The sequence below is a fragment of the Peromyscus eremicus genome, chromosome 2, assembly GCF_949786415.1.
Source record: "Peromyscus eremicus chromosome 2, PerEre_H2_v1, whole genome shotgun sequence".
In the NCBI taxonomy this organism is placed as follows: domain Eukaryota; kingdom Metazoa; phylum Chordata; class Mammalia; order Rodentia; family Cricetidae; genus Peromyscus; species Peromyscus eremicus.
In genome coordinates this window covers 160,505,026-160,527,807 of record NC_081417.1, presented here as the reverse complement: position 1 = coordinate 160,527,807, position 22,782 = coordinate 160,505,026, and the positions used below count along the sequence as shown (strand labels likewise).

General features: G+C 44.0%; 1 protein-coding gene across 5 annotated transcripts in view; it reads left to right on the top strand.

The window, feature by feature from the left end:
• Positions 1–22,782, top strand: part of LOC131904342 (calmodulin-binding transcription activator 1-like) — a 95,665-nt gene that overhangs the window by 33,701 nt on the left and 39,182 nt on the right. The window lies entirely within an intron of this gene.

The following is a 22,782-nucleotide window of genomic DNA, read 5'->3' as shown; positions in this document are numbered from 1 at the left end:
GTTACTGGTTACTTCCATGTTAGCATAAATCCATTTGTGTTATTGGTTCACTGTTTACTTCTAAGTTAGCTTAAAGCGCAGCTCTATCCTCCTGATTGGCAGGGCATGAGAAGAAACAGTGATGTCTGTTGAGGCTTCATCTTGACTCTGTTTTGAGTGGCGGGAAGCTGTGGGTGAATTTCTTCACTTCACAAGCTGCAGTTTTAAATACTCGCCGGAACCTTAAGCTTTGTGGCTTTATCTCAACTAAATAGATCTTTTGAGGTATGTGTTTTCTTCACTTGCATGGGTGGTCCTTGCTCTACAGGGAGAGCAGCTTTACTGTGGCCAGCATTAGCTTAGATGCCTCTGATTCTAACCAGCATGTTTTACTTGTTAAGGATTTCATATATTTTAGACCTGAAAAACAGTAGCTATGTTGAACATTTGTCTTCATCATGGACTGTCTCTTGTCAACAGTAGAGTAGACTTTTGAAGCTTTGTAGGAATTCTCTACTAGCTTAGGAATTACACAGAAACTCAGTGTCTCTTGATGCTCCTGGAGACGTAGATTTGACACCACAATGTTTATGCTTTAGCTCTAGTTTATAATTGTCACAAAACACATAAAATAAACATGCTACCAGTTATATTTCATAAGGAATAGACACTGTCAGTGTGGTTTAGTGAAGTTAGAGACTATCTGATAGCGTGCTCACAAGTCTGAGAGTCACTGTGGCTGGATCAGGGATTTCAATGTGAAACTTTTATGTATTTATTTGCTTCTAAGTCTAAATTATTTACATGCTCCACTTTCTACCATACTAGCTTTGTTATAAAACACCAATCAAGGACTTTCTGTATGTGTGTGCATGACTAAGTATTGATATGTAGCCCAGGCTAGCCTTGAGCTCATGGTCCTCCTGCCTTAGCCTTCCAAATGTAGGTGTCACAGGCATGAGCCACCATGTGCAGCAGTGTTTATAGGGGATGTGAGGAGTGGCTCTCTGTTTTCTCCCGTGCTGTGGATTGCTGTTGTTGACCCCCTTTCAGACAACTGAAATATGAAACTGCAGGTCTAGAGGAGAAAAGGTAGATTGTTCTGTGCAGGCGTTGCTGCCGCAGCAAGCACAAAGGGGAATGTGTTGCTGAAGGTGCGGAGGCAGGGACAGCACAGCTGATGGACAGCCATCATTTCTTGCAGTGATTTGTCAGCTCAACACTGACAGAAGCTCTGAGGAAAACCAGGTGGAAAGATTGGCCTGCAGTTCTGTGTGGGGGATCGCTGTTGTTTCTTGGCTCTGGAAGAACCAGAGGATTGCTTAGTGTAAAGTGGAAGGCTCAGATGGGAGCTTGAAGTCTAGATGCCTGTGGTGACCACACCTGTCCCTGTTTTATTAACGACTGGTTTGGACCACAGGGAAGAAGAAATGGGTGTGGTCATGTAGGTACCCACTTCTGTGGTTTGGCTGGCTGGGCATTTCCTGAATTCTTCCTCCGGTTGTCTTCATGGTATTGGATGGATGTACCCTTTGTGTTCCCAGGAGAGGAAAATCCTGTACAGTTTGCCCATGAAACCCCTGTGCTGGCTTATGGAGTGAAGTGCTGTCAGTGTCGTAGTTACGAGCCCATTTTCCTTCCAGAGTAGACTAGATGGCTGTGTTCTGGTTGAGAACCATGTGAAGGAGGTGGCTTGTTGAAAAGCTTGTTATACAAAGACTACATTTCTTAAAATCCCACTTCCTGGGACAAGGAACTCCACCCTGGAAGAGGTGTGTGGCCTGAGAGAAGCTGAGTGTGTGTTGAAGTTGTGTTCCCATCTCACTCTGCGCAGCCTGTGCAAAGCAGGACTGGCACTAGAGCTGCCGAGAAGTGGCAGCTGTCCTCCTCCAGCCACCGAGTTCTTCTCCGCACCCCACACAGGTGACTCCTGGCTTCAGTGGGACTCATTTGTACTTTGGAGGCATTCCTTTACTCAGACTTGCCTGTAATCATTTGTTTTGAGGAAACTAGTTTAACACTGTAGTGTTGCCACAGGGAGAGTTAGAACTGTCTCTACTCAGGTTGCTGTTCACTGAGTACCTACTTTTTGCTAGGGACTGAGCCCAAATGATTTCTAAGTTTTCTAATACTGTGAGGTGAACAGTGTTTTTTTTTCAAAGTGAGGCCGGCCATGTAGGGTGAAAAGGCTGAATGGTTGCGTCATGGCAGTGCTCTTTGTCTGCAGATTGTTTCCTAGCTTCATTTTGTGTGTGTGTGTGTGTGTGTGTAATGTGGGCATGTATGTGTAAAAATCACCCCCCGCCCCCCCCCCCGTGTGTGTGTGTGTGTGTGTGTGTGTGTGTGTGTGTGTGTGTGTGTGTGTAGGCCAGAGGTCAGCCTCAGGTGTATAGTTCTTTACTTATCACCCATCCTGATTTTTGAGACAGGATTCCTTCCTTACTGGCCTGAAGTTTGCCAGGTAGGGTAGGTTGGCGGTTAGTGAGTGCGTGCACCCACCCCCACCCTGTGATTGCGAGCTCCCACTGACCAAGCATAGCTTTTATTTTATTACTTCATTTACTTATTGCTTATGTGCATGTGCCACAGTGCCCAAATGGAAATCAGAGGACAGCTTTTGGGAATCAGTTCTCTTTTACCATGTAGGTTCTGGGGATTGAATTCAGGTTGACAGGCTTGGTGGCAGGCTCCTTTAACTGCTGAGCCATCTTACTGGCCACAGAGCAGCCTTTTCAGGTGGGATCTAGGGTTCAAACTCAAGTTCATGTGCATGTGTGGCAAGCACTTTACTGACTGATTTCTTTTTAATAACAGGTCCATTTGCCCAGTTCCTGGAACTTGCTTTCTTAAGTTGCCTAGGAACTTCGTTCTGTTTTTACAGTGTTGGGGTGTTGACTCTAGAACTTGCACATGTCAAGCCAGGTGTGGAATGCATCCTAGTACTTGTAGTTGGTTGTTTTTACTCATTAGGCTCTTTAGGGGCCCACCACTCAGCTCCCAAATAAATCACACACACAGGCTTATTACTTATAAATGCCTGGCCTTAACTTGGCTTGTTTCTAGCCAGCTTTCCTTAAATTATCCTGTTCACCTTTTGCCTCTGGGCTTTTTCCTTTTCTTATTACTCCGTGGCTGGCCCCTTCTTTTTTCTCTCCTTGTTCTCTTGCTCCTTGATCCTCTTCCTCTTTATTTTCCCTGCCTGCCAGCCCTGCCTGTCCTTTCTCCTGCCTTGCTTTTGGCTGCTCAGCTCTTTATTTGACCATCAGGTGTTTTACACAGGCACAGTAACACAGCTTCACAGAGTTAAACAAATGCAACATAAAAGAATGCAACACAGCTTTGCATCATTAAACAGATGTTCCACAGCATAAACAAATATAATACATTTTAAAATAATATCCTACAACAGTTATTTATCTTTTCACTGTGAGATCTCAAACTAAACAATGTTAGTGTAGGCAGCAAACCCCTTCTCTAATGTAGCTTTGAGTTGGAAAGTGAGTGAGTAGAGGGTTAGTATTGTGACTTCATATTCCAGTGTTGATGAAGCTGGAAGTTAGAAGAGGAAGGCTTTGATTAGGTGATTTCTGTCTTAGTTTAGCCACTTTTATTTTAACTATCTTTTTGTTGTTGTTGTGTCCCATCCCCCACCTCCCCCAAGAGTCTTTCTGTATAGTCCTGGCTGTCCTGGAACTCCGTAGACAGAGTTGGCCTTGAACACAGAGATCTGGCTGCCCCTGCCTCCAGAGTGCTGCTGGTGTTAAATGTGTGGGCCACCATCCCAGTTTATTTTAGCTTTTCCTAACCCATTGGGCTATATAGTTTTCTTACCTTCTTAAATGTTATTTGCAGCTGAGAAGAAATGGAGTGTTGTGTCTAGAAGCAAATCAGCTTTAGACTGTGCTTTCTTGGGTAGATACAGTGCTCCTGAGGCCTGAGGCCACACAGGAGTGATGCTGGTGCTACAGTAGCAATCATGGAGGTCAGTGTCTCTTGACAGTTGATTGTAGGGTAGGCACTGTGGGTTCTTCTTCATGAATACTCTTACTTAGCTCTTGAATAAACCCTATGAGGGTAGGCTGTTTGATTACCTTCATAGTATAGACACAAAGTGTGGCATATAGAGATGCTAAATAGTGTTCTTAGAATAAGTGGCTGGGGAGTACAACCCCTGCAGGTGCTGGAACTTATATTCTTTCCTGCTCTGTCCTGAAGAACTGTTACTATATTATTATTATTATTATTGTTATTGTTAATATTCCCTTTCTTCCAACTTCCCTTCTCAGTGTTCTTTCCCCTGCGGCCACCATTCCCACACCTTTCTTGTTTTTGAGATAGAAGCACATGTATCTCAGACCGGTCTTAAACTCTGCATCTTGAATTCTATCCTGCCTCAATGTCCCAAGTGCAGGATTACAGGTCATGACATTTTTCAATTGGACTCTTCAAAATCTAGCAGTTATTCAGTGACTTGTAATCTTTTTGTTGTATAGAACTGTTTGACTTCTTAAATTCATTTCCTTTTAAGTATATCATGTCTTGCATGGTGATTTTATTTTAGTATCATTCATTTCTTAGGGAAATAGTTTTGCTGTAGTATGTGTGATGTATGTACATATTACATGTTTGTGTGTATGCATGTATGTGTGTGCATGCACACACATGTGTGTCTGTGTGGAGGCCAGGCACATGTACAGTGTCTCCCTCAGTTTCTCTCCACATAACTTTTTGTGATAGAGTCTCTCCCTAAACCTGGAGCTCATCAACTTGGAAGACTAGCTGGCCATCAAGCTCCAGGCTCCTTCTGTCTGTTCCTTCCCAGTGTTAGGATTACAGGTATGTGTATGTACCAGCTTCTGACATGTGTGCTGAAGGGCTGACCTAAGGTCCTCATGCTGAATGTGGCAAGCATTTTGTGAGCAGAGCCATCTCTCCATACCTTCATTCTTTGATTGCATGTATTTGTTTATTTATTTGAGAGAGTGTGTGTGTGTATGCACATGTGTGGAGGATGGAGGACAGCTTGAGGAAGTAGTTCTCTGCTTTCACTGTGTAGGTCCTGGGGATCAAACTCAGGTTGCTAGGCTTTGTGGCAAAGTGCCTTTACCTGCTGAGTCATCTCACTGGCTCCTTTAAAACAATGTTTGTTTGTTTTGAGACAGTTTTGCAGTGAAGGCTCTTCTGACTTGGCACTTGGCTGTGTAGTACAGACTGGCTCCATGCTTGTCAGTTCTCCTGCCTCGGCCTCCTGAATCACAGGCATGTGCCACCACCTGGACATTTTGCCTATTAATGATGAGTAATGGCAGTCTCCAGAAATGAAGAAGGTACATTGAAAGTAGAAACCACGTCTGTGTGTAACTTGGTGGCCAGGCCAGTTCTTATTTCCAGGACGGAGGCCTCAAGGAGCACAGCACATTTATTTATTGCTCTACATAGATAGGGACTACTTAGTAGCCCAGGCTGGCTTTTAACTCATAGTCCTTCTACCTCAGGAGTGGGATGTGTTTGAGATAACAGGCATGCCCTGCCTTGCCCAGCTGAAGTGTGTACTTTACTGGAAACCAATCTGTAGGCATTGGCATTCTATTAGATGAACTATTACAAGATTTCTGCATTCTGAGTTAATATTTTTGAAGTTCAGAGCCAGGAATAATTATGCTATTGCAAGTTTCTGATGGCAAATGACTGCTTCATAATTGGAGTTGTTACTGCTCTGGATTCGTTGTCCAGTGTGGAATTTCTTCTGTTTAGTCATCAATTAGCTATTAACTTGAACATAACTGCTGCATCCCTGAGTCTCTCGGAGCTGGGTCTCAGACTCCTGCAGCACCAAAAACTTTCTGTAATAAAATGTTCAAGTCACTTGCCTGTGCTACAGTTTTTGAACTATTAATTCTGTTTCTTCTTCTAGTACAAAGTTTTTCTAGAGTAAGCAAATGGTTCCTCGTTCTGATTCAGTTCTTTAAATGGCATCACATGCTGGTGTCAGCTTCAAGGTTTTCTGTGAAAGATGCATTAAAAGAAAATATTTTATTTTATATGTATGAGTGTTTTGCCTGCATGTGTGTATATATGTATGTGTATCATGTGTGTCCCTGGTCCCAGAGAAGGTCAGAAGAGCCCCTGGAACTGGATTTAAGTATGTTTGTGAGCCACCATGTGGTGCTGGGAATCCAACCCAGTTCTCTGCAAGAGCAGTAAATGCTCTAAACTACTGAGTCAGCTGTCCAGCCCCTAAGGTGCATTTTTAGTGCTAAAAACAGGTTCTGTGACAGAAGCAGGCAGTGTAGCTACAGATGATGCACTCCGAGCTGCCGGCAGCCAGGGAGAGCCCAAGTGCATGGCTGATGTCTTTCTAAGAGGAGACTGGGAAATTGTGACCACCTTTCCTGGCTTTCTGTGTTTAGTTTAAAAAAAAAAAAATGGACTGCAAGACCATGGGAATTATTATATTTCATTTACACTTTTAAATACAAACTGCCTTATACTTTTACAATTTCCATAATCATTTTTGTGTGTAGGCATATATTTTTCAGTACTTTTGTATTTTTAATTTTTTTCTTTGCATATTTTTAAAAAGCTACAGTTTTAGGGCTGCAGTTTTCAGTGATTGGCTTTGCTGGTCTATTATGTAATGTTAGCTCTGAAGTTTGAAACCACAGTTTTGGGAGACATTTAAGACTCTGGAAGCTTCCTGAGTGTGAGCTCAGCTGGAACACACAGTGCCTAGTCGGGAAGGCCATGGAGATAATGTTGGCTTTGAGGACCTGGGAAGTTAGCCTTGAAGGAGGTTTTGTTTTGGGTAGCTTTGTGACATGAGGTAGTGGTGGTTGGTTTCTGATTTCAGGGTGGGTTGCTTTGGTTAAACGAAAACATGAAATGTAGATGTGAGCAGCAGGAACAGAGCCAAGTTGTAAGAGGGACACCATCTGATCTTTGAACACAGCATATAGTATCACATACCACGTTCCTGATCATTCTATCACAATTGGGTTAAATACAGTTCTCAGTACTCTGGTGAGAGCAGCCTGTGTTAAGTCTGTAGGCTCCCATCTGCAGTGGACAAGGAGACAAGACCCATCACAGTGCCACCACTGGGGAAGGGCGCGCAAGGAATACTGCCCATTTCAGCCTGGGTTGTCTTTGAGGACTAGCAAGAGAGGCAGCTTCTCCTGCAGAGGGTGATGCTTTCAGTATCCGAACAGATGCTGAGGGGGTGGGACCTTCTTTAAAGGTAGGTAGTTCCCTCAGTTTAGGTCTTAGCTACTTACTACAGCATTACTTCAGGGAGTAGCACCTAGAGGAACATCTAGCCCATATCCACTGCTCAGTAGGGCTCATCTTGAGTGAACGAAATAGATAAAACCGTAGAAAACTAAATTCTGTAATTTTTGGAGCTCAGCTTTGCAGTTGCGTTTTTATTGTAATTTTTAGTGTTAATATAGTTTCAGATATATGATATCCACAGAAACTTCACAACCGACAAAGCTTATGTGAATAGTGCTGGTGGGTGGGGTGGGTAATGCTCTGTCAAAACAAAACCATCTCTTGGGGCTGAGTACCTTATGGGTTGGGCTGCTCTCCCTTCTTTGTGACTTGGCATGTGGTGCTGTCCTGTGCCCTGCAGGTCTACCTTGTTTCCTCATTGATAAACTGGTTTTTGTTATAAGTTCGTTAGACCCTGGTACAAATACATCATTTAGTCTTAAATTCACTTCTGTGATTTTTCTCATTAGCCCAACAAGAATTTAAATGACACTCTTGGGTGCCAAAGCAAATATAATCACAAACCACACACTTGAACAGTGACTTTTTGTGTTAGAATATGTTTGTAATTGGCGTTACTGTTTCAGATGATAAATTAAGATGTGAATCATTTCAAACTCATAGACCCTGATAATTGTTTCACAGAGTCTGAACTGAGAGACCCAGTGCAGATGCAGAGCTGGTGCAGGAGGACATTCTAGTCTTGGTTCTGTTCCTGAGCAGGTGTGCTGTGTGAAATGGTGGTCTGCTCAGCCGCCTCTGGTTGGAGGTGATGGTGTCCAGTGACCTTTGAAGATTGGTATTATTGGTTATTGTTTTCAGAGTTTGGAGTGTGGGGCAGTAGGAGAAGCTAGAGTACAGCTCTGCTGTTGTATTGTAATTGTGATTTTGTTTTTACTGTTAATCATCCCTTAATTTTGTTTGTGAACTGTGCAGTTTAGTGATTTTTTTTTTTAATATAATGACAAAATTGTGCAGTAACCGCTCCTTCCAAATTCTAGAATGTTTTCATCACTCCACAAGCCTTTGGCCTTGGTGGGATCAGTACACTTAGAAGAGGGCAGGCTCATGAGTTCTTGGTCTTGTCTTTTTAAACTTCCTCCCTCCCTCCCTCCCTCCCTCCCTCCCTCCCTCCCTCCCTCCTTCCCTCCGGAGTTCTTGGTTTTACCTCTAAGTTTTTGTACCTGTTTAGCATTGGAGATGAAACTGGAGAAGATTGTTCTCTGATCTAGGTCATAACTTACTTACTGGACTGTTGCCAAACATTAGCATACAAATTCAGTTTGGAGAAGGCTGAAGAGTATTCATTCAGGTTCAGTTAAAAACCATGTTGTCAAAAGTGGAATAAAACATCCCACCCTTTTCAGTAGCCAAGTGACTTTGGATGCTGATGGTTTCCACAGATGAGAAGCCGAACCAGTGCACTGAGGTAGAGAGGGAAGGCTGCCTGGAGAAGCTGGCATTCTTCAGCTGCATGGACTGGTCTGGCTCACTGGCATCTACTGGCTGTTTGGAGTGTCTGTTCCTGTGCCTGTGTGGCACCCGATTGTATCTAGCGTGTACTCAGGTGGAGACCTCAGTCTAAGTGTGTGACTTGACTGTAGTCCACCCCACTCAGGTTTATTTTGGGGAACTTTGGCTACAGGGAATATGATGAAGCTTTCTAAAGTCTTTTTCTTATTTTAGTAAGCACATAGATGATATTGAATGCAGTTTTAAAAACTTAAATGTTTTATATAGGAAGGCCCTTTAAGAGTGGTGGAATCAGGGCATGTGGATGCATATTCTGATATTTTGACATGTGTTGAGGAGTAGCATGGAAGATAGTCTTCTTTTTCACTCTTATCTTTGGCCCATGAGGCTGAAGGCAGCAGAACCCCAAAACCAAGTGTCATAACCTCCCTTCTGACCCATCTACCTGCCACCAACTTACATGCTTCCTACTTATGAAACCCCACTGAGGTTTTTAAAAAAGCTCCTAAAGTATAACTCAAGTTTCCCCAGAGCTGATGCTCCTAGGGATACTGATGAGTATCAGCAGCACAGACGCGGAAAGTCCCTTTTGATTTGAGAGTTGCTAACAGTGTTTGCCTGGCATGAACAAGGCCCTGAGTTTGATCTCAATACCACATGCTCTGGGTGTGATGGCTCACGCCTTTAATGCCAGTACCTGGAGATAGAAGCAGGAGATTGAGAAGTTTGAGGTCATCTTCAGCTAAGGAGAGTTTGAAGCCAGGGATGCTTGAGACCTCATCTCCAGAAAAAGGAAACAAACAGCAAACTGCTCCATGGACTATGGTGGGTTAGAGTGAGATGAGCGTGGGGGAGATTATCATAGGTCTGTACTTAGATAGGTTTCTGTTGGATCCCACCATAGATGTAGAATTGAAATAAAGGCAAAATTTAAGGTGCTTGCAGTTTATGTTTGAGGAAAAAAGGGGAAACTTGGGAGAACTGTCAGCTTTCAAGTTGACCAAGATCTGTCAGTCCTTCAGGTGAGGCATCTGTGGCCAGAACTTAGGTAGAATTTGTGTCCAGCTTCATTTAGCTGTACATTCATTTTATGATAATTCTAAAGGAATTTGTGTGAAAAAGTTTCCATATGTAAGAAACAAAATAGAAAACCGAATGTGTAGGCGAAGGTGAAGATAGCCACCTGTAGTGCCAGAAGGAAGAGAATTGGTTGGGCAGAGGAACTTCAGATCAGGGACTAGATAGAGCAGGTAGCACTGGAGTACACAGACCGCTGATAAGGGACAGGACATCATCTTCTATCCCTTTGAAGGAGACCATAGTGTAGTCAGAAGGCCAAGGCCAAGGCCAAGGGTGGAGAGAGCCTCCCTCCTGTCTTGTACTTTGTGGTGGAGGGCAGGCTGTTGCCTGAAGCTGCCTCAGAGGGAGGCTTGTTCTGTTGACAGGTTGGGTTCTAATTCAGAAAGCTACAAGGGACTTCTTTAGATAGAACACATAGAAGAAAAGCCCTTACAGACACCTGTCTTTATCAAAGTTGGGAAAAAGTTGAAAGAATAGGAAAATGCCACCTGCTTCCCATTTCTGAAGTGAAGCAAGATCTGGAGGATTGAGGACAAGTATAGTCATTTCCCATGTTTTCTGACACCCCTTAGCTGTGTGGTGACAGATTCCCCCTTTCCTGGTATCATAAGATTCTTGTTAATGTGAATGTTACAGTTTCATTTTTAAACTGTTGAACAAAATTTAGGCTTTTTAACTCTGGTTATTTAAGAATCATTTCTATTAAATGCTTTAATTATTATTAACCAAATTTTTTGTATTAAGATAATTTCCAGTAAGTTTTTAATAGTCCATTCTTCAAGCAATTCAGAGAACCTGCTGTGTGTTTTTATTTCATAAATGAGGATAGTGAGACTTAAGTATTCTGAATTAGCATCTGCCATTATCTAATATACTATACCATTTACATCTTTAAAAAAAGATTCATTTTTATTCTATGTCATGAGTGTTTTGCCTGGTATGCATTGTGTATGTACCTAATGCCCATGGAGGCTAGAAGAGGCCATCAGATCCCCTGGAACTGGAGTTACAGATAGTTGTGAGCTCTGGGAAACAAGCCTAGGTCCTGTGCAAGGTCAACAAGTGCTCTTAACCAGGGAACCATCTCTCCAGCTCCAGCTTCCATCTTTAAACTCTGCATTCTACTTCTGCCGGACTGGGAGTTCTAGGTGGACAAGGAATCTTTGCTGTGCTCTTGGGTGGATCTTGAGCTCTTACCTAGTCACCACTCACTGAATAACTGAATGAGGAACTGATCAGCATGGATTGTTGAATTGCTGTTCTAGGGGCTACTCTAACTTGACCCTGAATTAGATTGCCTGGCCCACTAAAGCTACCAGTAGCAACCAACAGATCTACGAGAGCTACCCTTGGAAAACTTGAAGTAGAGGAGAGGAGCTAAAGTGTACCCCTAACCCCTAGGTACCAGCAGACTCTTAGGAGGGACACAGGCCTGAGATAGGCTCACTTAGGTCTGTCATTAGGCCCCCTAGTTACAAAAGGCGGACAGGAGGGAGGATGAAGTAAGAATCCAAGAGCCTCTTTGAAGAAGACTGCTTGCCAAGTTAAAACTGGAGGCCTCAGAAAGGGGATTTCTCTTCCCTACTTACTGACGTAAGTACCGCCAGAAACACAATTGCCACGCAGACCTTTTCTTTGCTAATGTGGGCATATGTTATGTATTAACCCAGAATATAGTTTTTACGCATGTGGTTTGTGACCTGGTTCTTCTCTTCCTGTATTCTATGGTAGGCCTTTCTTGACAGCCATCCACAATATAGTGCTTACTGATGGCATGTTAATGTTTTAGTTCACACTATTATTTATGCATTCAGTAATTTTTTTGAAGTACTACTGTTTACCCGGCACTGATTGGAGATGTTGAAGGCACCAGATGGACAAGCCCCTGTTCTCATGGGTCTGCCTGACAGACTGTGTGAGTTAAGTAGGGAAGAGATTCAAGGGTGCCGACAGGATACTGAGGTTGTGAGCATTGGGGAGTCTAGAGGGTGTGTTATAGAAAAAAACTTTAGGAAGGGCCCTGTGAGCTGAGAGATCTGGCCAACTGCCCAAGGGTCTTGGGGAAGAATATTCTTGGCAGAGAGGGACTATCTTGAGCAGAGGTTTGAGGCTAGGATATGCTCGTTTGAGGAACAGTGAGAAAGACCTGTTGATTGGAGCAGAGTATGCTTCTGGAAGATAAACTAGGTGAGATGGGCAGGGTAGGCCTTCTGGTACCATTTTTAAATAATGGGCAACCATTGGAAGAGGAGCTTTGAGGAAGTGAGTGACATGAGGTATATGGAGTTTATTTTCACTGTCTTTGCTCCTTGTCTTGTGGGGCATGGTCAGAATGTTCGAGGTCTTTGTAAGAGATGGGAGACTGGAAAAGTAGGTGTGTCCTGAGGTGGAGATGAAGAGGCCAAGAATGGTCCCTGGTTGTGGCCTTAGCTTGGTGTTGGTGGCAGTGTGAGAGGAAGGCTTACAGGGTATGAGGAGTCAGGTAGAGACACCAAAGTGGTGATGTCCAGTACTCAGCTGTCTAGATGTCTGGGTAGAAGTGTGCCTAGGGATAATCATTGCAGAGCCACCACTGTATTTAGAACTGTGGACTGAGTGAGGTCTTCTGGGTGTGAAAGGTACATGAGAAGGGATGTAGGAGGAGCCAGTGCAGAGGCTGAGATGGAAGCTGAGTGTTTCAAGAAGGAAGCCTAAGCATGGTGGTGCACACCTTCAGTTCCAGCACACAGCATGCAGAAGGCAGAGGCAGGTGGATCTCTGTGAGTTTGAGGCCAGCCTAGGCTACAGAGTGAGTTCTAGGACAGCCAGAGCTATGTAGAGAGACATCCCCCGCTAACTCCCCCTCACCTCCAGAAAAATTTTAAAAAAGGAAAGAAAGAAAAAGAAAAGAGGGGAGCCTAAAGTATAAACCTTTAATTCCAGCATTTGGGAGGGGAGGTTGAGGCAAGTAGATGTCTATGAGTTTAAGGCTAGCCTTGGTCTACGTAACAGTCTCTACTAACCAGGGCTCCGTAGTGAGACCCTGTCTCAGAACAACAACAACAACAACAACAACAACCACCACCACCACAACAACAAAGAAGCACCTCGGGTTCTTGTTTGCTGCTGCAGCACATTGTTACAATGTTAGTGGCTTAAAGCAATGCAGTTATTATTACCTGGCTCTGTATTGCAAGCATTGGCATAGCTCCTACTGCACCAGAATCAAGGTGTGGATGGACCACACACCTTTCATGAGGCTCTGTTACCTGAACCATTCTAGAGGGTTGTTTATATTCTGTGGCTGTGGCTCTTTACTACAGACCCCACTTCTGCCCTGGTGCTGGGGATCGAACCTAGAGCCTTGTGTGTGGCAGGCAAGTGTTTTGCTGCTGAGCTCTGTTTTCCATCCCCAAAGTCAGCAACCCAGAGCTTGCCTCTGTAGTCCCATTCCTTTCTGTCAGACTGCTGCTCCTTCCCCCTCCTGTTATTTTCAGTGCCTTCTTCTCTTCTTTCTTACAGTAGTGGGGATGTGCTGGGTAAGTGCAGTGTCAGAAAGCCACATTCCCAGCTTGAGTACCCCGAGCCCAGTTGGATAATCCAGGGGCAATTTCTCTGTTTCAAGACAAATTAATAGGCAACCTAAATTCCGCCTGTGACCTGATTAATTTTACCATTTAGCATATGTACAGGCTGTGGGTCATATGTAGCTGTCTGGGTGGCATTATTCTGTGGACAGGCCATAGCTAAAGGTTATAAGAAGTTGAGTAAAATCAGAGAGGAAGTCATGCTTGGATTTGACTACTTGGAGGTTTGTATTGACCTTGTGACATGGTGTCAGTGGAGTGTTGACACAGGCAGGTTGAAGTGGAGTGAAGAGGAAAGTGATGTGTGAGGCCACATGTGGGGACTGAGAGGTTAGAAGGGATAGGTGAGAGGGAGAAACCATGGACCGGTCTGTAGAGGTGGCAACATGAGGCTAGAGTGAGTGGTGTCTTGCCTCCTTTGCTCGCCCACATTAGTAATTCCATGTGTAATTGACCTAGCCTTTGAGGTCAGAGTAGAGTTTCCTCCTGAAGCCTGGAACAGCTGTGGTCTGGCCACAGCTCGGTGCCGTTGAGTGTTTATGTGTAGGGCTCTAGTCCTTTGTTCTTCCCTCAGTTTCCCCTGTTGCCTGCCTCAGTTTTTCTTTTGATTGTTTCAGGACATTACACTATTAAGCAGGTTTGATGGGATCCTAGTTGCTGAGGTGTGCTGTGGTACAGCAAAGGTGTGTACCTTTGTGGGGCTTGTGTTCTAGTTGGAACCTTCTATAGGTGAGAGGTTCTCCCAGGAGACAAGGCACAGGATTTGAGCCCTCCTCCAGCCTGCTAACTCTTTGACTCCTTTACCTCATTATTGTGGCTTCCTGCTGGGATGACCATTATTTCCTGCTGTTGGCATCTGTCCCCCTTTATCAGTCCCCCCCCCCCCCCCCCACTTCACTGGCTAGTTGTTGACTGACTGTTGTTGAGCCTCAGGGAAGTTGTTTCCTCCAATGTTCTCCTTTCCCTCCCCTCTCCTCCCTCCTTGCTCTTGTCCTCTCTCCTTCCCTCTATTCTGTCCCTCTTCCCTCCCCTTCCCTCCCCTCCTTCTTCCCCTCACTCTCCTCTTCCTCTTCCCTCCCTCCCCACCTTCCTCTCCTCTCTTTCTCCTGCACCTTTGCTCTCTTTATTTTCCTTGTATTTATCCTGTGCTGAATTTCTTTCCATATCATAAAGATTTGCCCATTCAGTTTCTTCTTTTGGTGCAGCCTCCTTCTGTCTGCTTCAGGAACAATTTATTCCTTTTCAGTGAGGATCATCTTAGTGTGGCAGGGGAGACTCAGGTGTGGGTTGGTCTAATCTTGAGTGCTGTAAGCCTGGAGACACATCTTGGGTGTTGACCTGATGTGTTTGATGACTAGAGACTCCATCTAAACTCTTAAGGTCAGTCTTGCGCTCTGTCTAAGCCTGTGCAGTAAACATTCAGCACTCTGAGCACTGACCCTATGTCCAGCCTCGATCTTGGCACAGGAATACCTACTGATTCCATCACACCCTTTCAGTGGCACACATTGCTTCTTCTAGGTGATATCTTCAGACACTGGGTGACTTTTCAGCTGTGTGTACCTGAACAGTTTCACAGGTGTTCATGAACATGAAGTGAGAACTTCAGAACCTGTGTGACGATGTTGGTTTCCAGGTCAAGGAGTAGCAAAGCCTTCTCATGGGGACCTCAGGAAGGCTCCTCTTCTACTTTTCTCTGTCTCCTCAGCTTCAAATCCAGAGTCTATGGTACACGGTCACTCTCTTAGGACTTTCCTGAAGCCCTTCCTGTCATACCTAGTTGGACAGAGAGCAGTGCTGAGAGGACCAGTGTTGTCACCTGGCTCCTTTTGTCTGCCCCCAAGCATTTAAGTGCTGCTAGAGAAAAGCAGGGTACTGATGCAGACTGTGACCTCTCTAAATTGTTGACTGGCAGCCTCATGTGGACTTTATCTTTATTTGTTTGTTTTTCGAGATGGTTTCTCTGTGTAGCCTTGACTGTCCTAGAACTCAATCTGTAGACCAGGCTGGCCTTGAACTCATAGACATCCTCCTGCCTCTGCCTCCTGAGTGCTGGGATTAAAGGCATGTACCACCATCTCTGAGCTTTCTGGCGGGCCTTATCATGTGGTCTCTGCAGTCTTCAAAGTTCTCCCAGGCTCAGCCTACTCTATTGTCTGTGTAGTTTGCTTTATACATCCCTCCTGCCTTAAGCAGGACCAGCCCTTTATTAAGCTCTGCCTGTAGTGTTGACCCTGCTTCACATTAGGGAACGAAAGCTTCAGGTAGCTCCAGATTGGTCTGTTACCAAACTGAGCATGTGACCCTGTTCCCTTAGAGGCAAGTTGGCTGCCATGAGCTTGGCACCATAGCCCTCTATCTACCCTTAGGCATAACCAGCAGCTACCTTGCAGGCTCCTGGTTAGAGATAGCTCTGTGTTCATCTCGTTATTCAGGTGATGTTCAAAGACCCTTTGGTTAGAGCCAGCCTCCAGTACAAGACAACTGTACAGACCCATGCTTTCTGTCTGCAAACAGCCCATGCAGGGAAAAAAAATCTTAGGACAATAGAACTTCCCTAAAATCAATTCTTTATTGCCAGTTTCTCACTTTATTTTTATTTATTTGTGTGTGTGTGTGTGTGTGTGTGTGTGTGTTTGTATACTTGTGTGTTATTGTGCAGTGGAGACTATGTTAGTGTCTTCCTCTATTGCTCTGCCCCTTAGCTTTTTAGACCAGTTCTGTCACTGAATCTGGAGCTCCCACCAGTTGATTAGACTGACTGGCCTGTGAGCTTGGGGATTGGCCTAGCTTTATGCCCCAGTGTGGGGCAGGAGTAATAGATACACACCATTATGAATCTGAACTCAAGCCCTCATGCTGTGTGGCAAGCACTTCACCCTTGCACTGACCTCTCTCTTCAGTTCCTAATTTCTTGGTGTAGTTACTCCTCTGAGACTTGTGTTTAGTTGTCCTGTTGACACAGATCTGTGGTACTGTCTGCATGCAGGTGAACAACTGTATACTCACCAGACAGATGGGAACAGAACCTTTTACTCTAAAGCACACATACCTACCATCTCTACTCATGTGTGTGCATGCTTTCTAGATGTTCTTAAATAGCAGCATCTAGTGGTGGGTGAGTACAACCTACCTTATGCTTGGAAGAATGATAAATGATATCTTTTATGTCATGATATTGGTGATTGGGATAATAAAACCCCTGTGATTGCTCCAATTGCTGCTGGCCTGTGTTTATAGCTAAACTAAACAGTACGTCTCATTGGAGTTAGTGGAATGAGGATGGCGTTCTTATCATCCAGGCTCATACCTCTTTACCATTTGATCCTGTGTCTTCAGCACCACTTTGTCATCTGGTCTCTAGAGCTTTCTGACCTTGACCCTTCATTTAATTCTCAGTTTAGTAGCCAGAGATCTTCATTTCTTTGCTTTTTTTTTCCCCTTTAGAATACACTTCTAACACTGCTTTTAAGCATGGGCTAGGAGAAGGAAAGAGGCTCCCAGAACTACATTTAAGAACACCTAAGAGCACTGAGTGGACATCTCTGAGAGTCTCCCTTTTAAATTTGTCATCTTAAAAGGTACATCAAGAGTTCCTGAGTCATTGGAAGAAACAAGCTAGAGAAGACAGTGTTTTTCTTTAATGAAGAAACTAATGGGAGTGGGTTTTCTGCTTTCACCATGTAGGTCCCAGGGTTTGAACTCGAGGCATCAAGTTCAACTGCAAAGCACTCATCCATGCTGAGCTATTGTAGAAGTCCTGTCTTGGTCACTGTTGTATTACTGTGAAGAGATGCCATGACCACAGCGTCTCTTAAGAAAGAAAACAATTAATTGGGACTTGTTGACAGTTTTAGAAGCTTAGACCATTATCATCATGGTGGGAAGCATGACACTGGAGTATTAGCTGTACTAGTAGTAGAGCTACATCCTGAGAGACAGAGACATTCTGCCTGGTGTGGGCTTTTAAAACTTCAAAGGCTATCCCCAGTGACACACTTCCTTCAACAAGGCCATACCTACTCCTACACACCTCCTAATCCTTCTGTGTAGTGCCATTCCCTGATGATTGAACATTCAAATATATGAACTTATGGGAGACAATTCTTACTCAAGTCACCACAAGCCCCAACATTTAGTACTTTTGAACTAGAAGAAGGTCTGGCAATTTTCAAAAAAGAAATTTTGAGCCAGGTGTGGTGACTCATACCTGTAATCACAGCACTTCCTAAGGATACCATGAGTTTGAGGCCAGCGTGAACACACTCTCTCTCTCTCTCTCTCTCTCTCTCTCTCTCTCTCTCTCTCTCTCTCTCTCTCTCTGTCACACACACACACACACACACACACACACACACACACAGTGAGTTCAGGGCCAGCCAGAGTGAAACTTCAACTCAGAGAACTGTAAAAATGAGCAACAGCAACAGCAACAACAAACAATACAAACAAAACAAAGACTTAATAGCCTGTGAGCTGCTTTCTATACATCATCTTATGGGAGTCCTAAGAGCTATAAAACTGACAAAAGTAGAGATGTGGTTACAGTGGGGGAGTGAGACCAAATGCCTTCTAGGGCTTCTTGCCACTTCTGATAGCAACTCCCAAGTTGAGCCCTTGAAAGTTTGGATGATAGGAAGCAAGATTGCCAAACTGTTGGAGGAAGCTGGTACCCAGATAGGTAGACCAAGATAGTAAAGACCCATTCATCCTGGACCAGATGCTCTGAAGTGTGGGAAGTGCCCTCTTAAAGGGTCCATTGAAATAAGAGGGTGTCATTGTGTGCTGTAATGCTACATTGAAGGATAAAATGCCTTTCTGTAAGCAGTTTTGAGAAGCCACCCCCATCCTGCTGTCTCTGTGGTGTTGGTGCTTAATCCTAATTATAAGATGAATTTAACCCCTGAGCAGACCCACCCTAGACCAATTAAGTTGGAGGCCTAGGGGTGGGGGTAGTTTTGGTTTTTGTTTTGTTTTGGTTTGGTTTTTCAAGACAGAGTTTCTCTGTGTAGTTTTGGTGCCTGTCCTGGAACTCACTCTGTGTACTAAGCTGTTCTCAAACTCACAGAGATCCTCATGGCTCTGCCTCCCAAGTGCTGGGATTAAAGGTATGCACCACCACCGCCCGGTGTGGGTTTTTTGTTTTTAAAAGTGCTCTAGGAGATTCTGAAGTACTGCTAGGGTTGAAAGCCAGTGGTTTAATCTACTCTCATCTGCTTTCAGAGGCTGTCTTCATCATAATTAAACAAATAATGGTTAAAGTACACAGAAGGAAATGGAGGGGACATTTGTAATAAACAGATGGACAGAAGGAACATCTAAATTCAGATGAAACTGCCAGGCAGGGGCTGGAGAGATGACTCTATGGTTAAGAGCACTTCCTGCTCTTGCAGAGGACCCACATTTGGTTCCCAGCATCCACAGCAGGTGGTTTGTAACCACCTGTAGTTGCAGTTCCAGGGATGTTGAAGTTCTCTTCTGGCTTCCACAGGCACCTGTTTGTATGTGGTGCACATAAACGCTTTCAGGTACATACATAGGCACAAACAAACAAATCCTTAAAAACACCTGCCAAGCCATGTACAACACTCTAGGTTGATACCTGCTAGGATAAAGCTTATCCATTTCTGTTTTCCTGTTTTCCTTATACCTTTTCCCATCCTGAGTAGTTCAAACTAACATGGAAAAGGGTAACATGTGAACATGATTTCTTTGTTTTTTTCTCCATAGCCTACTTCTGTCAATTAGTAGTTGTTTTCTGTCCTAAAACACTGTGGCAGTGATCACTCCTGGGAAATGCCATCCGGCTTGGAAGGACACTGCATGTTACAGGATGACCAGTTTCTGAGTGACCTCGGTTGTTAGGCACCTTCCATTGTTAACTTAGTCAAGAAAGGATGTAGAAAAGTGCTTGTGAAGGCAGTCCTGCCTCACTAGACGCCCTGCTCTTCCCAGCCATACAGCTTCTCTTGAGATAACACTCACTGGGATGAGAGGAGCTATCTCTATCCTTGATGTCCACTGTCAGCATCTCTACTGAACCTTGCCCTTGATATCGAGTACCATGAGAGTAGCAGTCTCTGTCCTTAGTGTCCACTGTCAAGGTCTCTTACTGAGCCTTTCCCTGGACATTGAGTGCCACTGAGGCAAAGTTAGTGTGAGCTCTCAGATAGCGCAGTGTGTCACTTCATTTTTAACTTTCCACAGAACTTGTTCTCCTCCTCTCCTACCTTCATGCTTTATCTTGCCTTGTTGTTTAATGTCAGCCTTCTTTTTCACCGAATTACCTGCTTGTGGTTTTCTGTAACTAGATGGCAGCCTCAATGGTTTAGGTCAGAATGTTTCCCCCTTTTCAGGAGATTTCACTGGGAACTTTTAATATTTAGTCAGCCTGACTTTTCTTTGGTGACAAGGACTCGTGTTCCCAGGCTGGCCAGAACATTGCTATGTAGCCAGTCTGGTCCATCTTAGTCTCTCAAGTGATTGAAGAGCCATATATCATCTTCTGCTAATAGGGTGACTTCCTTAACTTTTTGAGTTAATTTTTTGTAACTACGTTTTAAAAATTTTATTATGTGTTGGGGGAGGGGTACATGTGCCACCGTAGGCATGTGGAGGGTAGAGTGTAGCTAGAGTTTTCCTGCCTGGCCCACGGTCAGGGCAAATCTCTCTCACCCGCCAGTCCCACAGCCACTCAGACCTGACCAAGTAAACACAGAGACTTATATTGCTTACAAACTGTATGGCCATGGCAGGCTTCTTGCTAACTGTTCTTACAGCTTAAATTAATCCTTTTCTATTAATCTATACCTTGCCACATGGCTCGTGGCTTACCGGCATCTTCACATGCGGCTTGTCATGGTGGTGGCTGGCAGTGTCTCCCCACCCAGCTTCCTGTTCTCTCAATTCTCCTCTCTGTTAGTCCCGCCTATACTTCCTGCCTGGCCACTGGCCAATCAGTGATTTATTTATTGACCAATCAGCAACACATTTGACATACAGACCATCCCACAGCAGTAGAGGACAACTTTGTGGAGTTGATTCTCTCCTACCTTTATGTGAGTTCTGTGGATTAAATTCAAGTTGTCAGCTTTCTGTGACACTTTACCTACTAAGCCATCTCATTTGATGTCATAATTTTTGAAATGTAAGTGAGAAAATAAATGTATGTATGTGGGTAGATATGTGTATGTTATGTAGACATGTAGCGAATCTTGTGGTCACTACATGCCCGTGCTTAGGTGGAGTTGTAAGCACACCTTCTAGCAGTGTTTGGAACACATTTCTCACACTACTGTGCATAGTCTCATATTATCACTGAGCCTGAGCTCACCTATCTCCTGGATCTGGTGGGGCTTTTTCTACTGTCTGGTGCTTGACAGGGCCTCTGCTTCTAGACAGTTCCACTCGCTTGAAGGATGGTTTTGAGCTAAGAGGTGTGGCACAGACAGGACACATTGCTAAATACAGTTCATTTTTCTGGTGCTGATTTGTACAGTTAGTATTAAGACATAGAGAGTATAAAGTAAAGAGCTTAGGGTACATTGGATTGCGTTAGAAGCACTTCTCTTCACTAAATGACCTCTCTGAGAGAATGAAAAGTCAAGTCATAGAGTGAGAGTGGCCGACACAGGCCTTTATCAGAGTATTTTAGGAATTTCTGTAAGTCAGAAGAAAAGACAACACAGGAAAGTGAGCAGGAGGCTTACTAAAACCAGAGGATGTTCACTGAATGAGCCATTAGGGAATGACAGAGCAGAACCACAGCAAGACACTGTTGCGTGTGGACATGACCAAACTGAAAAGGACAGCATCAGTTGTTGGCAAGGAGCAGCCAGCATCTGCATTAATTTAACCACTGTGGAAAATTAGAATTATCTGTCAGAGTAGAAGAGATACAGCATGCATCTTAGTAGTTCAACTCCTTATATATGTTAACAAAAATGTGTGTATGCGTGTGCACCCAAAAACACATGGGAAACACTCTCAAGAGCTATATTCCTAGTCCTCAGAGTCTGGAAGCAGCCCAAATGCTTAACAACACAACAGAAAATTGGTTGTAGTATGCTTATGTAATGCAAAGCTGTACAGCCATGAAAATGAGTGGACTTTTGTTTCATTCAAGAAATGAGTCACTTTAACAAACATAGTTGTTGATGCAAAGGAACCAGGCATTTGATATTAAATATTCTGTGATTCCATACATAAGTTAAAAACTTGTTTGAAAATAGGTGAAATGATTTTATAGATTTGGTGTGACTTTTAGAGAGTGGGGAGGATGTGGACCAGCTTTTGGGATGCTGGTAGTATTCTGTTTTATAGGTATTGGTATGGTACATGCTTACAAACATGTATATTTACAATTTACAGTATTTTCTGTTTGCATATATTTCAATAATTAGATCATTAAAATAGTGTGTGGTATAAAATAGATGCAGAACATAGCTGCATGCAGCACACAGAGAGTCACAGAGTGTAGTTGTCTAAGTCAGTTCTAGAGTTATCTGAGTAGTGACAATTAGGATTCCGGGGGCGGGGGGGGGGGGTGAGTAGACCCACTGTGAGTGCTACAGAGTAAGGGAGTGTGTATTACAGGAATAAGCTGGTAACTATCTTGGGAGAAACTGGAAACAAGAACAAGAGGAGGAAGGAGAGGCTCAGGAAATTCACTACAGCACCTCTCCTGAAGCACCTGGAAGGGTAGCCAGCATGAGCAGCTGCTAGCATGGGCAGCCCCCATTAATCTGTGGAAAAAGTAGAAAGTAACAACCATTTCCTTAGGCCTGCTGCTGAGCATCTGGTGGGGGCTGGCTTCAGCTGGTCTGCAAGACCAGCTGCTGAAGGGAAAAGCTTATGAAAGAAGAGCTATAGTGATGGTTGCATAACTTTAAGAACAGGCAGGTGACCTACTACCTCTTCTGTGTGTGTTTCTAGCTCTTTGGAAAGCACTGGCGAGCGCCTTCATTTCTGGGTTTTACCACCTTTAGCTGTTCAGGCTTTGGAATGTAGTGGGACCTTCATGGCTATCTTTTAAGTCTAGTGTAAATCGAGGGAAGGGAGTCCTAGATTTCCTAAATCATTTGTGCTAAAAGCTGCTATAGTGATGGTTGCATAACTTTAAGAACATACTAAGAATACTCCTAAGTGGGTGGACTTTAAGGTATGTGAATAACATCTCAGTAAAGCTGCTACTTAAACAATGACAGGTCAAACTTACAGAAAAGCAAGGGAACCACAAAAGTCAGAACCTTGCCTTTGGCAGAGGATGTGTGATGATGAGCCTTCTGGGGCTTAGGAAAGTCTTCTTGAATAGGGGTGAGGGTTCCACAATGTTAGTTTTATTACCACCCTGTCTTCTGTAAATGGGTGTACAGGAAACAGAAAAGACAAAATTGCAGTCGAGTGGTGGCAGGTA